The sequence below is a fragment of the Schistocerca cancellata genome, chromosome 8 (genome assembly GCF_023864275.1).
Source record: "Schistocerca cancellata isolate TAMUIC-IGC-003103 chromosome 8, iqSchCanc2.1, whole genome shotgun sequence".
NCBI classification, from domain to species: domain Eukaryota; kingdom Metazoa; phylum Arthropoda; class Insecta; order Orthoptera; family Acrididae; genus Schistocerca; species Schistocerca cancellata.
The window spans coordinates 486602571-486616758 of NC_064633.1; the positions used below are offsets into that span (position 1 = coordinate 486602571).

The 14188-nt window shown below is 43.1% G+C and overlaps 1 long non-coding RNA gene across 1 annotated transcript in view; it reads left to right on the plus strand.

Moving 5' to 3' along the window:
* The window catches only part of LOC126095751 (uncharacterized), a 1187680-nt gene that overhangs the window by 106941 nt on the left and 1066551 nt on the right, over positions 1-14188 (plus strand). The gene's annotated exons all lie outside the window — the stretch shown is intronic.

A 14188-nucleotide genomic window follows, 5' to 3' on the forward strand; every position in this document is an offset into this window, starting at 1 on the left:
TGCTGTACATTTACTTTAATTTTTAACATGCATTCAGAGCATGCCTAGCAATTACGTTGATGTACACACATTTTCGAAACGTTATCGAGTCTATAACGACATGACATAGGATGAAGTGCAATCTCTCAACGGTGATTGATTATTAAAATAAATTACAGAAAAGAATGAAAAGTTGGATGAGGAATTCCGCCTTACGCAAGACACCTTTGGAGTTTCGTTTTAACCAGACGTGTTTCAATACTTTTTGTGCTATCTCCAGTGGGTTACTTTATTTCCTTTCTTACGTGAAGCTGTTGCATGTTTCTATTGGCAGCTGCAAGATTGCTACACAATCCCCAACTTGTCGTGGTTTTGGTGTCTAGGTGTTTGTCTCCATTGTTTGTGGTATGGTAACACTCTGATTCCTACCACTTTTGTCGTTTCACAGGCTTTTTCTTCCATTACGTGTTGTTTTCCAATGGCGACGAAAAAGCCGTGCAAGTTCGAAAAATCACAGAAAATGCCTGTGAAACGACAAAACTGGTAGAAATCAGCATGTTACCACACTACAAACAAAGGAGACAAATACCACAGCTTCAAAGCATTGACAAGTTGTCGATTGTTTAGCAGACTTACAGCTACCAACATAAACATTCAATAGCCTCATGCAAGAAAGGAAATTAAGTAACCCACTGAAGTTCACACAAAATGTGCTGAAACATGTATGGGTAAAACAAAACTGCAAAGATGTCTTGCATAGGGCGGAATACACCGTCCAATTTTCTTAGCAAGCAGGGAAATAAAAAGAACTGTAACACCACAAAATGATTAAGAATGATAAGCTACACAACTCGCTGTGAGCCTTTAATTGCAAGTAGCCATGATCAAATGAATACAGAAAAAGCGCGTGTTTTTGTTGCAGGGATGTAACAGTGACGTTGTTCTATACCAAGTTTTTGTTTGACGCAGAATATATATTTTCTCTTGGTGGAGGTGGAATACACAAGAATACAGCCTTATTGATTGCATTGGATGGAATTTGTATGCTTTTCGTCTGAAGCGAGAACAGTAGTGTAAACTTAATCCAGATGTCGCTCCTCCTCAAACTGAATAGATCTGCAATTGTGTAGTACAATTTAATTTCGTCTTACGCTCTCCACAGTCTCACAAAATACAGGTTCGTTAAAGATCATCAGATTCCGACAATCGGTGATACTTTACAGCAGTAAAATCGTGTACTCGTCTACCGTGCTAGCAATAAGTCACGCTGCTGCGTCCTTCAGTAAGAGAGAACAAGTCGACATGTATGAAGTGACCGCAGCACCACAGTTCACAGACTCGTCATACTTGTGGAACTACAGCAACGAAGGAAGCCCTTAGTACTAATGTCAGCAGTGGCGCCTTGAATTGTGAAGTATGCAACCCACAACATTAATCAAGTAGTCGCATCGTTTCTTAACAGATACCTCTCCGTTTTGGTTGCACCCCAATTCGGCAACGTCCTTGGTTCATGGGAGGACATCATCCTAGCAGTACCGCTCGGGAAGCGACACCTTAATCGCTCGGCGCAAGGATAATAGAATCTGCCCAGTACGTTGTCTTCGGTGGCGAGTGTTTACCAGAGACAAAGGTACCGTCAAAAAATGGTTCAAATGGCTGAGCACTATGCGACTTAACTTCTGAGGTCATCAGTCGCCTATAACTTAGAACTAATTAAACCTAACTAACCTAAGGACATCACACACATCCATGCCCGAGGCAGGATTCGAACCTGCGACCGTAGCGGTCGCTCGGTTCCAAACTGTAGCGCCTAGAACCGCACGGCCACTCCGGCCGGCCAAAGGTACCGTCAGGACTGCCTTTGGGAAATATAACAGAACCGCTGTTGTTCCGTATATACAAAAATGGTTTGGCGTGCGGGGTGGGCAGCAATCTGCAATTGTTTGCTGGTGATGCTGTGGTTTTCGGGTATCAGTTAACACTAAATGTAGAAAAATGTAAGTTAATGCGGATAAGTAGGAAGATCAGATCTGTAATGTTCGGATACAATATCCTGCTTCACACAGTCAAGTCTTTTAAATATCTGGACGTAACGTTGCAAAGCGACATGAGATAGAATGGGCGTCTGAGTACTGTACTAGGTACGCGAATGGTCGACTTCGCTTTATTGGGTGACTTTCAGAAAAGAGTGGTTCACCTGTAAATGAGACCGCATTTAGGAAACTGGTGCTTCCTATTCTTGAGTACTGCTCGAGTGTTTGGGGTCAGTAACAGATCGGATTTAAGGAAGACATCGAAGCAATTCAGAGATAGGTTGCTAGATTAGTTACTGGTAGGTTCGAAAAACACATAAGCGTTACGGAGATGCTTCGGGAATAAAAGTGGGAATCCCTGGAGGGAAGGCAACCTTCTTTTGGAAAAATACTATTGAGAAAATTTAGAGAACAGGCATTTGTAGCTGACTGCCAACATGCATTGCGCGTAAGGACCACGAAGATAACGTACGATCAATTAGGGCTTATACAGAAGCATATAGATAGTCGTTTTCCCCTCGCTCTGTTTGCGGGCGGTTCAGGGAAGGAAATGACAAGTAGTGATGTAGGGCACCCTCAGCCACGCACCGTACGGTGGCTTGCGGAGTCTCTGTGTGGATGTAGATACCTGCAGACTCGACTCGAGGCTGAGTGCGGCAGTGCCCCTCGGCGAACAGGAGCGATCGGCTGTCGGAAGGCGCGTGTTGCGGCGAGACCACAGCGCAGCCGGCGGCGGCAAGTGGAGCACGGAGCTGCGGCACCGCGCCGTGGCGGCCGGGAAGTTCTCACCGGCAGCCAGATCCTGCCTCGGCGGCGCCGCGGCCCACTTCTCGCCTCGCAAAAACGGCTGCTGGGCTGGCCCGCCTGGACAAATTGGATGCCCGCCTGGCGCTTCCTGCGGGTCGCCGATGGGAGGCAGGAAGCCCACGTTGGCGTCGTACCGCTGCTCATCACTTGGGACGGCAGCGCCTCCGCGGTTGCGACGCAGAGCGCCTAATGTCGACCCAGATATTACGCAAGCTTGACCGGGAGCCCGCCAAAATAACTGCACCAGTGCACTACTTGTGGGATCTACATCTAGCCTACACTGAGGTGATAAAAGTCTTGGGATAGCGGCATGCTCATATACGGACGGCGGTAGTATTGCGTACATAAGATATAAAAGGGCAGTGCATTGGCGGGGCTGTCATTCCTTCTCAGATGGGAATACCAAGTTCGGGCATTACCTCTCACCATGGACAACACAGTGGCTGATGGCTTCCACTTAATGACCGAGCGCAGCGGCGTTTGCGTAGAGTTGTCAGCACTTTGTGAGAAAATAACAGAAATGAGCGTTCGACCTGCAACCAACGTATCCGTTATGACAGTGCGGCAAAATGTGGCGTTCATGGGCTATGGCAGCAGACGACCTACGCGACTGCCTTTTCTAACAGGACGACATCGCCTGCAGCGCCTCTCCTGGGCTCGTAACCATATCGGTTGAACCCTGGACGACCGGAAAACCGTGGCCTTATCAGATAAGTCCCAATTTCAGTTGGTAAGAGCTGACGGTAAGGTTCGAGTCAAGCGCAGACCCCACAAGCCGTGGACCCCAGTTGTCGATGAGACACTGTGCAACCTGTTAGTGGCTTCATAATGGTGTTGGCTGTGTTTACATGGAATGGACAGGATCCTCTGGTCCAAATTGAACCGGTAATTGACTGGAAATAGTTACGTTCGGCTATTTGCAGACCATCTGCAGGCATTCATGGACATGATGCTCCCAAACGACGATGAAATTTCTGTCGATGACATTGCGCCATGTTGCCGGGCCACAATTCTTCGCGACTGGTTTGACGAAGATTTTAAACGATTCCAGCGAATGCTTACACGAACATTTAGGGGACATAATAGAGAGGTCAGTTCGTGCACAGAATCCTGCACCGACAAGACTTTCGCATTTATGGATGGTCATAGAGGCAGCATGGCTCGGTATTTCTGCACGGTCTTCCAGCGACATTTTGAGTCCATGGCACGCTGAGTTGGTGCACTACGCCGGGCAAAAGGAGATACTGGGATGCATCCCACGACTTCTGTCACCTCACTGTATACTGAAAGTCAAACACCAGTCCCTGCATCAAGCGTCTATCTTGTGCAAATCTTCCTCGATTTCCCTACAATTTCCGAGCGTCCCGTCCCGATTTCTCTGTATACTGAAAACTCATCAGCCGCGAAAAGTTTCGTGATATATATATATACAGTTTGTGAAAGTGATGGTTCTACAGTACAACGCCCTCATAAGGTTCGCCTGAAATTACTTTTCGTTTTCGGATATCTCTTCATTAAAAGTGAATATGCCGTGTTCTGTTTACTGGAAACTTTTCAGTCCAATCTCGCAGCTGACCTGATACTCCGTTTTTGTATATTAGGCTGCACTGCGGAACAGTATTGATCGCCTTCTGGAAGTCAAGGACCACAGCGTCAACCCGACCGCCGGTGTCCACTGTTCTCTGGTCCTCGAGGAGCCCCAGAGATAGGTCGGTTTCAGAAGATCGTTGTTCCCGGAATTTATTACTATTTCACTATAAAAGTCTGTATGAAGTGTGAAATGTCTATTACAGGCAAAAGTAAAGCCGGCCGGAGTGGCCGAGCGGTTCTAGGCGCTGCAGACTGGAGCCACGCGATCGCTACGGTCGCAGGTTCGAATCCTGCCTGGGGCATGGATTAGTGTGATGTTCTTAGGTTAGTTAGGTTTAAGTAGTTCTAAGTTCTAGGGGACTGATGACCTCAGAAGTTAAGTCCCATAGTGATCAGAGCCATTTGAACCATTTGAAGGCAAAAGTAAACTAAATAAAGAAAGCATCAAACTAGATTTAAGCGTACCGTTTATGGTCATCCTTTTGGAATGGATAAATGTAATACTATTTTATCGTTGTAATCTGAGAAATCTATACTATATATTGAAGATGCTATTTGCAGATGACCAGGTAATTATTACTAAGAGTGAGAATAAAGTACTAAAAGTAGTATATCAACAACAAAGAATGCATGTATCAGTCTAAAACAAAAGGTGGTACCGTTTCATGGGAGAAACAAAATTGGTCCAAAATGGTAATAAACTATAGAGAGTTGGAGCAAGTAAATAATTTTAAATGGTATGCAGTGCACCACATGGGGAAGAAATTGATTTTAAACATAAGATACAAAATACACATAAATTTGAAATATACAGAGAATCCACTAGAACAGATGTCACCGACTAGAACAGATGTCACCCTGAGCAATACAAAATGGGGTATTACAGGGCAATGCTCAACAGAATGCAAAAAATCCGTTTGGGCATCAAAGATAAGCTACAAGAACTAAGACCAGTCAGACTAATAGTCCACAATCATGGTTACAGCTCTCACTTCATCACTAAACTTCTCAACAGAACTGAAAACAAATACAAAGTCCAAATTAAACAGACTTACTTTTACGCAAACAGCTCCTCAGAATTCTACAAAGTATGGCTGCTTGACAGTCATTGGTAAAGTGTAATATCAGATTGCTAACTTATTCCATGGCAAAAATATCAAAATTAGTTTTTACATAGAAAATGAAATAATAGACAAAATTGTTCACAACCAAAACTTAAACGTAAAATTTAAACGTAAAGTGACTCAAATTTTACATTGGCCTCATTGGTAGGAGTTTCAACGTATGATGCCGTGAACACGTGGAAGCTCTCAGGCTCAACAATCTATATATGTCAAAGCTACTCACTTAGCCCAAAACGGAAAACAGTGATAAGCATTGAAGAAAAGTTGGCGATATTACATTTTGCTGAAAAGGGAGTACAGATGAATTTGTTAGCGGAATTAGAAACATACAACCACACTCACAATAAAACCGACTGCATACTGAATGATCAATAATAATTAAAAAACGAAATGTACCTACAAAATTTGATAGAACTTCTATAATCTGAAATAATAGAAACAATAATTAACTGGCAGAGAGAAAAGTTTTTATTGAGTATTACCGGCATCTTTCAAACCTTAATAATTAAATGTCTAATTGTATAAAATTATCTGCACTATGAAAGTGTATCTCTGCAGTAACTCCAGAAGCGTGCCTTATCTCTACACATATCACGTTCTTCGGCACATAACATCAGCAGCCTATGTAAACAAATGTATTCAGTTCAGCTCACACGCCACCATAGACAGTACAAGAAAATCAAAGCTCTGTCTTATAATACGTAAAGGAGTGATTTTCATGAAGAAACTACAATGTATAGAGCATATATAAGTATAAAGCTGTGTAATCACGAAAGCTTTGTTATATTTTAGGTCGCAAATGTATAATATTTTGTGTACTGTACAATCACAAAAACTTTTTTATACTTTAGGACACAAACGTAAAACTTACAAAGAAGTCAACGCTACCAACTGACGATGGGCTCAGGCCTGAAACTAGAGCGGTACGATAAAGTCGTTTCAAGAAAGATTGTGGCTGGTTGTAGTATTTTCTACAGTCTAATACACGAAACAACTGCTGTAGTCTCTAACCACAATGGGTCAAATAATGTAGAAGTTACTCAAGACAACATCGAAAGCGGAAATAAGAAATAAGAGCAGAATTAGGATTAATACCTCTTTATGAAATGAAATAGAAGAACACCGAATGAAATGTGTAGAGCACATCTGTAGGATGAATCACAAACCATCGGAAATATTATAGAAGTGCCGGTCGGGGTGGCCGAGCGGTTCTAGGCGCTACAGTTTGGAACCGCGCGACCGCCTCGGGCATGGATGTGTGTGATGTCCTTAGGTTAGTTAGATTTAAGTAATTCTAAGTTCTAGGGGACTGATGACCTCAGATGTTAAGTCCCATAGTGCTCAGAGCCATTTGAACCATTTTTTTTTTTTTTTATTATAGAAGTACAAAACAAGAGGACGACGAAGCATAGTTCGTGAAGATCCAAATCCAGATGGAACGACTTAAACTAATTTCTGTAAGTAGGCGTAATAGGCAAAGCCTAAAAAGTGAAGATTATCATAATAGAGGATGATGATTAAAGTCATAAGGCAGTATCGACTAGTTCTCTGAAATGAAGTTCACTCAAGTAATTGAAGAAGTACTTCTTTTTTCGCATTCACTGACACGTTAAACGAATCTTCAGTTTATCTGAGCCATTTGCTTTTCTTCCGCTAAAGGCTAGAATCTCCAACCAAGGCAAAACTGCTTCGACGAGGATATTTCATTTTTATTTAATGTTTTGTGATGTTTTCAATAAACCACTTGATATAATAATTTATTTTACTGATTTACATATTTATTTATGTAATTCACTCAGAATTGAAACATTTTAACGTTACTAGTGACAGTTAAACACTTCGATTCTGATTTTATGCGAAGCAAATCCGTTAAGAAATGACAAAATGTATGCATTCCCACAAAAGTGAATTGGTCTCATTTTCACCTATTTCCTTTTGTGTGGTGCCCGATGCGATAGTCAAAAATTAGTTTCTTGAATTAAATATCTAAATTGCATGGAAAGATCGCCGTATTTCTTCCAAAGATGCCTATGTAACATAAGTGACCATCTTTGTAACAGTGTCGAACCAATTTTGAGGGTCACTTACCAGATTGTCTCATTATGCAAAGTTTACCATGGGTATTCCTTGCACGTACTGAAATATTGAGATGATTTCCTTCTTACGTCATGGAGTTGTGAGTCGTGGGTATATCTGGGTCGTGTGAATAATTGTGACGTTCAACTGTGACGCTCAGGATGACTATGGAAATATACGGAGGAGATAAGTTGCCTAGTTCACCACACAAAGTCGGTGAAGTCCAGACCCGGTATTGGATGGATGGAGGGCACCGGAAGATGTGTATATTTTCATTCAATAATGTCGTACGAAATAATATTCTGCGGCAACTTATTGCGTTGCTCAAAAACATGCATTAAGAATAAGACGTGGTGCTCATCCATTATCATTGTCTCTTCCATAAGAAAAATATATTCTTTCAAACTCTGCAAAATACTTGATACTGCAACAACCACTTCCTCATCTGCTGAAAATTTCTTCCCAGAAAAAAAAACAGAGTTTCAAGTTAGGAACAGAAAAAAATCACTTGGGATTAAGTCTAGTGAATAGGTTGGATGATGAAACAATTCAGAGCAAGTACTTTCCTGCGTGCCAGACTTGGTCTCTTGTTAGTCAATGCAAATTTCAAACGAGCCAACAATGAAACCTCATAGGGTCCAGTGATGGTTCTACCTTTCTCAGGTAATCTTTGAGAATTATTCCTTGGGACTCCCAAAAATCAGTGGCCGTCACCTTACCAGATGACAAAATGATCTCTGCCTTCTTCTTTGTACTTTCACCAGCCTTTGTCCATTGCTTTGACTGCCGTTTTGACTCTGGTGTGTAATGATAGATCCTGATTTCATCAACAGTCACAATCGGCGCAGAAAGTCTTGCAGATTGCGATTAAACATCACAAGACATTGTGTTGAAATGCTGTGCCGGATGCGCGTTTGGTCGACTGTCACCAAACGCGGCACCCACTCGCTCACAGCTTCTTCGTAGACAGTTCTCCGTGCAGGATATTATGCACTCACTGAGTTGAAATGCATGTAGTCTCAGCAATCTCACGATTTTTTACGCGACAGTCTTGCATTAGCATATCATTAATTTTGTGAATGGTTTCCTTTGAGGTGACGCCAGTTGCACAGCCAGAGCCCACTTCGTCATGGTGCTTGTCCGATCACGTTTAAATTTATTAATCCAAAAATAAATAGTCTTCATTGATGGCGCAGAGTCCGCGTAAACTTCATCAAGTTCTGTTTTGATTTGTATGGCTGTCCAACCCTTCAGATGAGAACGTTTAGTAACAGCACGAAACTCGGTTTTCTCCATTTTCACTCGCAGTCAACTCAATGACCAATTCAGGTGGCTGTCCACAATGGACATAGTTGAAATTCTTTATACGATCCTTGGAATAATCAAGCTTACCAAACACGAAGGCGCAAAAAAATTGTTCCATTCTTTCATGGAAATTCACCAGTCTTGTCGAGCCACCCTCATACAATACCAGAAAAAGTGGCGGACAGTATTCCACAATGAGATAGACATTAGCCGGAAAAGGGGTGCAAAATATTGCATCCGGAATTTTTTACTGCCTACCAAATGATATAAAATGTGTGGTAGACACTAAAGGGAAATTTGAAAACAAACTGTGAAAGTTTAACATTTGCAACTGCTTCCATTCCGTGAACGAAGGTCTATTTAGGTAATACGTAAAAGATGATTTTTAGGCAGTACTAACTCGCACATTTTAAAATAAAACATAAAAACAAAAACCACTTCCAAATGGTCAACATGTAGCCATATTTACATGAATGTATAATATGAATATAAAATTATTCCTTCTACACCATTTTAGTTCATCGTACAAATGATCCATGGAACATGAAACTAAGTTCAGAGAAACGAAGGTTCTTTCTGTTTAGGTCAATTATATAACTTGCTGCTGCTGAAACTCGGAAAGCACAATGGATCACAATACTGCGGACAAATGCACACAACAGCATTTTGTGAGGTAACATTAGAGTCGACATCCATAAGTTTATTTTCGGAAGAACACATTAGCCCAAAGTACCTCTTCGCGTTCCTCGGACACTTCTGTTGGCGGGTGGGCGTACTGCGCACCGGGGGTCAGGTTTCCGAGTTTGCGTCACATGGCGGCCGCTGAATACTCAATTCTTCATATAAGTACCTCGCCGAGAATAGTCCTGGCAGCAGATGCAAGCCGCTGCAGGCCGCACGCTGCTAACGGCCTGTAATAAGCGCTCACCCCCACACAAAGTAATAAATATTTCAGGCATTTACTTCGTCACGTTAATACGCCGACTTCGGGCGTGTCCGGCATTTGTTCAGTCTCTGTACAGTCGTTATCTCCCACCGTCCGTCTGCCTAAAGCCAAAATAATAGCCAACCAACTGCACCACTTGCAATATTTTTTACTGCTGCCGCTATTTTTGAATTTCCACGTAACAAATTACGGTCAAGCCCATTTTTTAAATATCCTGTTTTTCACTTTTCACGTATCTTTATCATCATCAGCCATTTCATATCTACGTCTAAATAAAGACCTCCAGATTCATCCATGTACACTGCATTGACAATTGCTAAGGACCAAAGACATTGTTGAACAGGAATAATCACAGGCAGTGATGGACGACTTGAAATACAGTACATACGTTATAGAGGTGGGCTGTTATAATTAGAACGAAAAATGGTACAGATTCTGCAGTTGGGAAAGCAGGATAGCGGATATAAATAACGTTCGTTTATGACACACGTCAGACCCTAAACGCAAAGGTCGATATCGCACTCTCAGTAAGGAACATGTCCTCCTCAGGCACTAATGCAAAGTTTGCACCTGTAATTCATGTTGGCTACCAAACTGATGAGGATAGGGACGCCCGTACGATAGCTTGGCACCGATGGCCCTCGCAGTCTGGTCCCTTCATTCCCACAAACCAACCAACCAACCAACGATAGCGTGTGGGGTGGGGGGGGGGGGTGAACGGGGCAGACCTGGAGGTGTGGAGTATTTGTAATGTTTTGGAAGACGAATGTCGACTTGTAAGTAGCCATAAAACAGTTCCACTTAGCAACCTGCTAAAAACCTATGTTTTATTGAGTTATAAATCATTTTGTTGAAACGTAGATATCTGACTACACTATACTTTTTCCTTTGTGTGAGAGCTTTTGGGGCCGCCCCCACCCCCACTCCCTCCCTTGGCCACAGGTTGAGGAACCGTAGGGGGGGGGGAGGGGGGGATATTGTCCCACTCATCACTCTAGACGTTTTTCAGTTTTAGCACGGTTCGGGGAAGGGATGTTCGTTGAGAAAAACGTCTATCAAGAGCATATCGGCCATGCTCTATGGTTTAGGTCCGAGAAGTAAGCAGGCCATTCCATACGTTCAATATCTTCATTTTCCAATATATCGTACACCTCAGTAGTCCTTTGTGGGTGGGAACTGTCGATCATAAACAGAAAGCCGGGACCTACTACACCCCTAACCAGATGGACGTGGTCTACAATAACCTCTCTGTAATACCGTAGTGCTGTTACGATATGTCATGTAAAGATAGTATGCTGCGGTGTTCGGCCACTGTACATGATTCCTGCCCACATCGTAAGCCTAGGCTGTTCGATGATGATCAAGGGCGCTTCTGTGGAGCGTATTGTTTTCCCCACCCTCTCTACATTAACTGGTGAGCAAATCACTTACTACAGTGAAGCAAAATTCGTCGGAGAAAATCACTCTGGACCACTGTTGCTGACGCCAAGCAACATGCTCCTTACACCAACGAACTCTTTTTCGACGATGGCGTGTTTGAATTGGGATGTATTTAACAGGCTTCCGAGCATACAGACCAGCCTGATTTAATCGCCGCGAAGTAGTTCTGGCAGCGACACGTGTACGGGTATCGGTTGAATGTTTGCCGCTATCTAGGGGTGAGACGTCTGCCCCTTTTCGCCATTAGGGCTACGTAACGATCCTCTTGCGGTGTGATGGTCTGTCTACAATCACCGACACGCTTTCCCATAGCATTTTTACCTCCAGCGGTCTTATTTTTAATGGCGAGATGTCACATTTGTACTGTGGCCGCAGTAGTGACCCCTCTGACCGGCTTCGAGCCGTCCGACTGCTTGTCCACGACCGTAAGCACTCAAATGCTGACTTGCAAACATGTTGCCCTACCACAAGGAATGTCGCACTAATCGGTTCCATAACGACTTTCGTCAAACGCCGCACTGCGTGAACTGTTGAATGCTTACAGAGCGTTCGTGCACAGGCTTTGCTGCAGTTAACACTTCCTACCCTCTACATTTCCTTTTATTATCATTGGTCGAGATTCTGTACCACTTGTCGGTTGTTCCGTAGTAACTGGCAGTTATTCCTTAGCAAGTGTGACTGTTCGTTAGCAATTGCGAAGCAGTGCATTGCAGTCTTCAGCTGTAAGCTAACAAATATACATGGTGCTCTTGATTTCCGAGAACAAAATTCCGGAGGTTGTTCAGAGATGTTTCCCGAGAGTTCTAGAGAAAGAGACCCTTAATCTCCTGCAGCGGCTTGTTACAGAGTAATTGCATTTTGTTTGATAAGTCACCACGTCATAAGTACATGGTGACAAATCACCATTTATCTTTGTATCTACACTACAGCGAATATATCTATGTAACACATTAAGTATCGACGGTATGCGCTCTGTGTCTTGGGAAACCAACTTGTTCCATTTAGCCACGGTACTGTCTGACAACAGTAATATCCATACACGGCCTCAATAAGTTTCGGTATTTCAAAAAAATCATAATTTGGAGGCTATTAGAGATAGGGCATCGTGGTTTGTTATAAAACGTTTAGCAGCTGTCAAAGTTTTTCTGTTGTGCCATCCTTTCAGTTTGTGTCCCACCCGTCCCTCGTAGTACATCAAGGCGATATGAAGATTCTGCCCATGTACGAATCAGCATTGAAGTGTCAACCGTTTCGTTTCATTGATTCATGCACGAAGAGTAACAATGTCAGTGACTGATGTGTTCTCGCGATACTTGACGTAACACTACAAAAAGAAGTCTTAACTGCATGACATCGGGAAAGTGCGGGAATCATGAGATGGGACCATTACGACCTGTCTTACTCTTGAGGAAGTGTGTCATTTGCAGTGAATGATAGGAAATCAAACTGCAGTGTGGGTGCACCATAGTGCTGCAAGATGATGGAGGGTTGCAGCTCTTCGATCTGCAGTATCAGCAACTGTTCGAGGGTGAGCTGCGTTTCCTCACGTGTGTGTGCGGCAACTTGGCTGTAACACCGCGAGTAGGGAACACTGCATGACGGATCTCTCAGTGTGATGTGGTCTAAGTTACCTTTGACTGTTCTTCTTTCAATACGGTCGCCTTTTAATTTGGTCTCGTGTTGCGGCTGCTCCGTACCACGACAGAGTGCGAACTTAGTCTTCTTAACTTCGTATCAAGGCAGGATGATTCTGTAAGAGTGTGTCTCACTGCTTCCAACTACTGAATGACAAATACGTCTTCAACGATAATCTTTTGTATCGTTCCAACTATGTACGACAGTTGTGAAGACAGATTCATTTGCCAATAACTCATAACTCCAAATACATCATTCAATATATCAGACGACACCGAATTCAACTTAAGATCTAAGATTAATCTTCATTTTTGCCTTTAGCGTTTACATTTCAGTATGTCCGTTTCCTCTCAGATGTTCATGACACCTTCAAGAGGAGTCACCAAGGGATAAATGTCCACGTCCAGGAAGTGCTACGGTGCTCACCACGTCGCGACTTAGCCCAGTTGTGTTACGACACCGCCTACGCACCATCTGCACAGATCACAAATCGGGGTGATCACTGTGGACTGTTCCCACTACATAAAATGTTTATAGGAGACACAGCCATCTTTCGCCAGCTAGAGCGTCCTCAGTGGAAAATAGGTAATTTACACGAATAACACATGTTGAACTGCAAGTGTCCAGGTGAATATTTCCCGTTGTGGTTTTCTCTGCGAAGAAAAATGGTCCTATCACCCTGTCGTTCATTAGGCTACATCAAACATTAAGCTTTGGGCTATCACGGATGCGTTCGCGTGTGTTGTGCGGATTTTCAGAGCTCCAAATGCTAATGTAATGACGATTCACAAGTCCGTAATGTGAAATGTTCCTTCATCTTAAGATGGGCACGTCATCAAATGGTCATTGTCAGCATATATGGACGCCAAAATGGAACACGTGATACATACCTCAGAGGACGACCGTATTGGTGCAATATATGGACCATTTGCACTTTGCACACAAAATGGTGTAACCTCTTAGGCAACACTTTATGGACAGCTGATCTTCCTTTCTGCGGTCTGCATTGATATGCAGCATGTACCCTGTCAACACGCGCTTGAGAAACATGGGAAGTCCACTTCGAGATATGCCTTTGACACTACCTGTTTCTTTAAACCTTTGGAAACACCTCATTATGCGTATTTTTCCCGGTGGTGCTCTCCCATTATGGCGTTGATAATTCCGCAGTACCATAGTCATAGTGTTGGATGCTACGTACCAGAGGACACATTGCGCCTTCTCCTGATCTGCTGCCCTTTTGAAGCACCCAA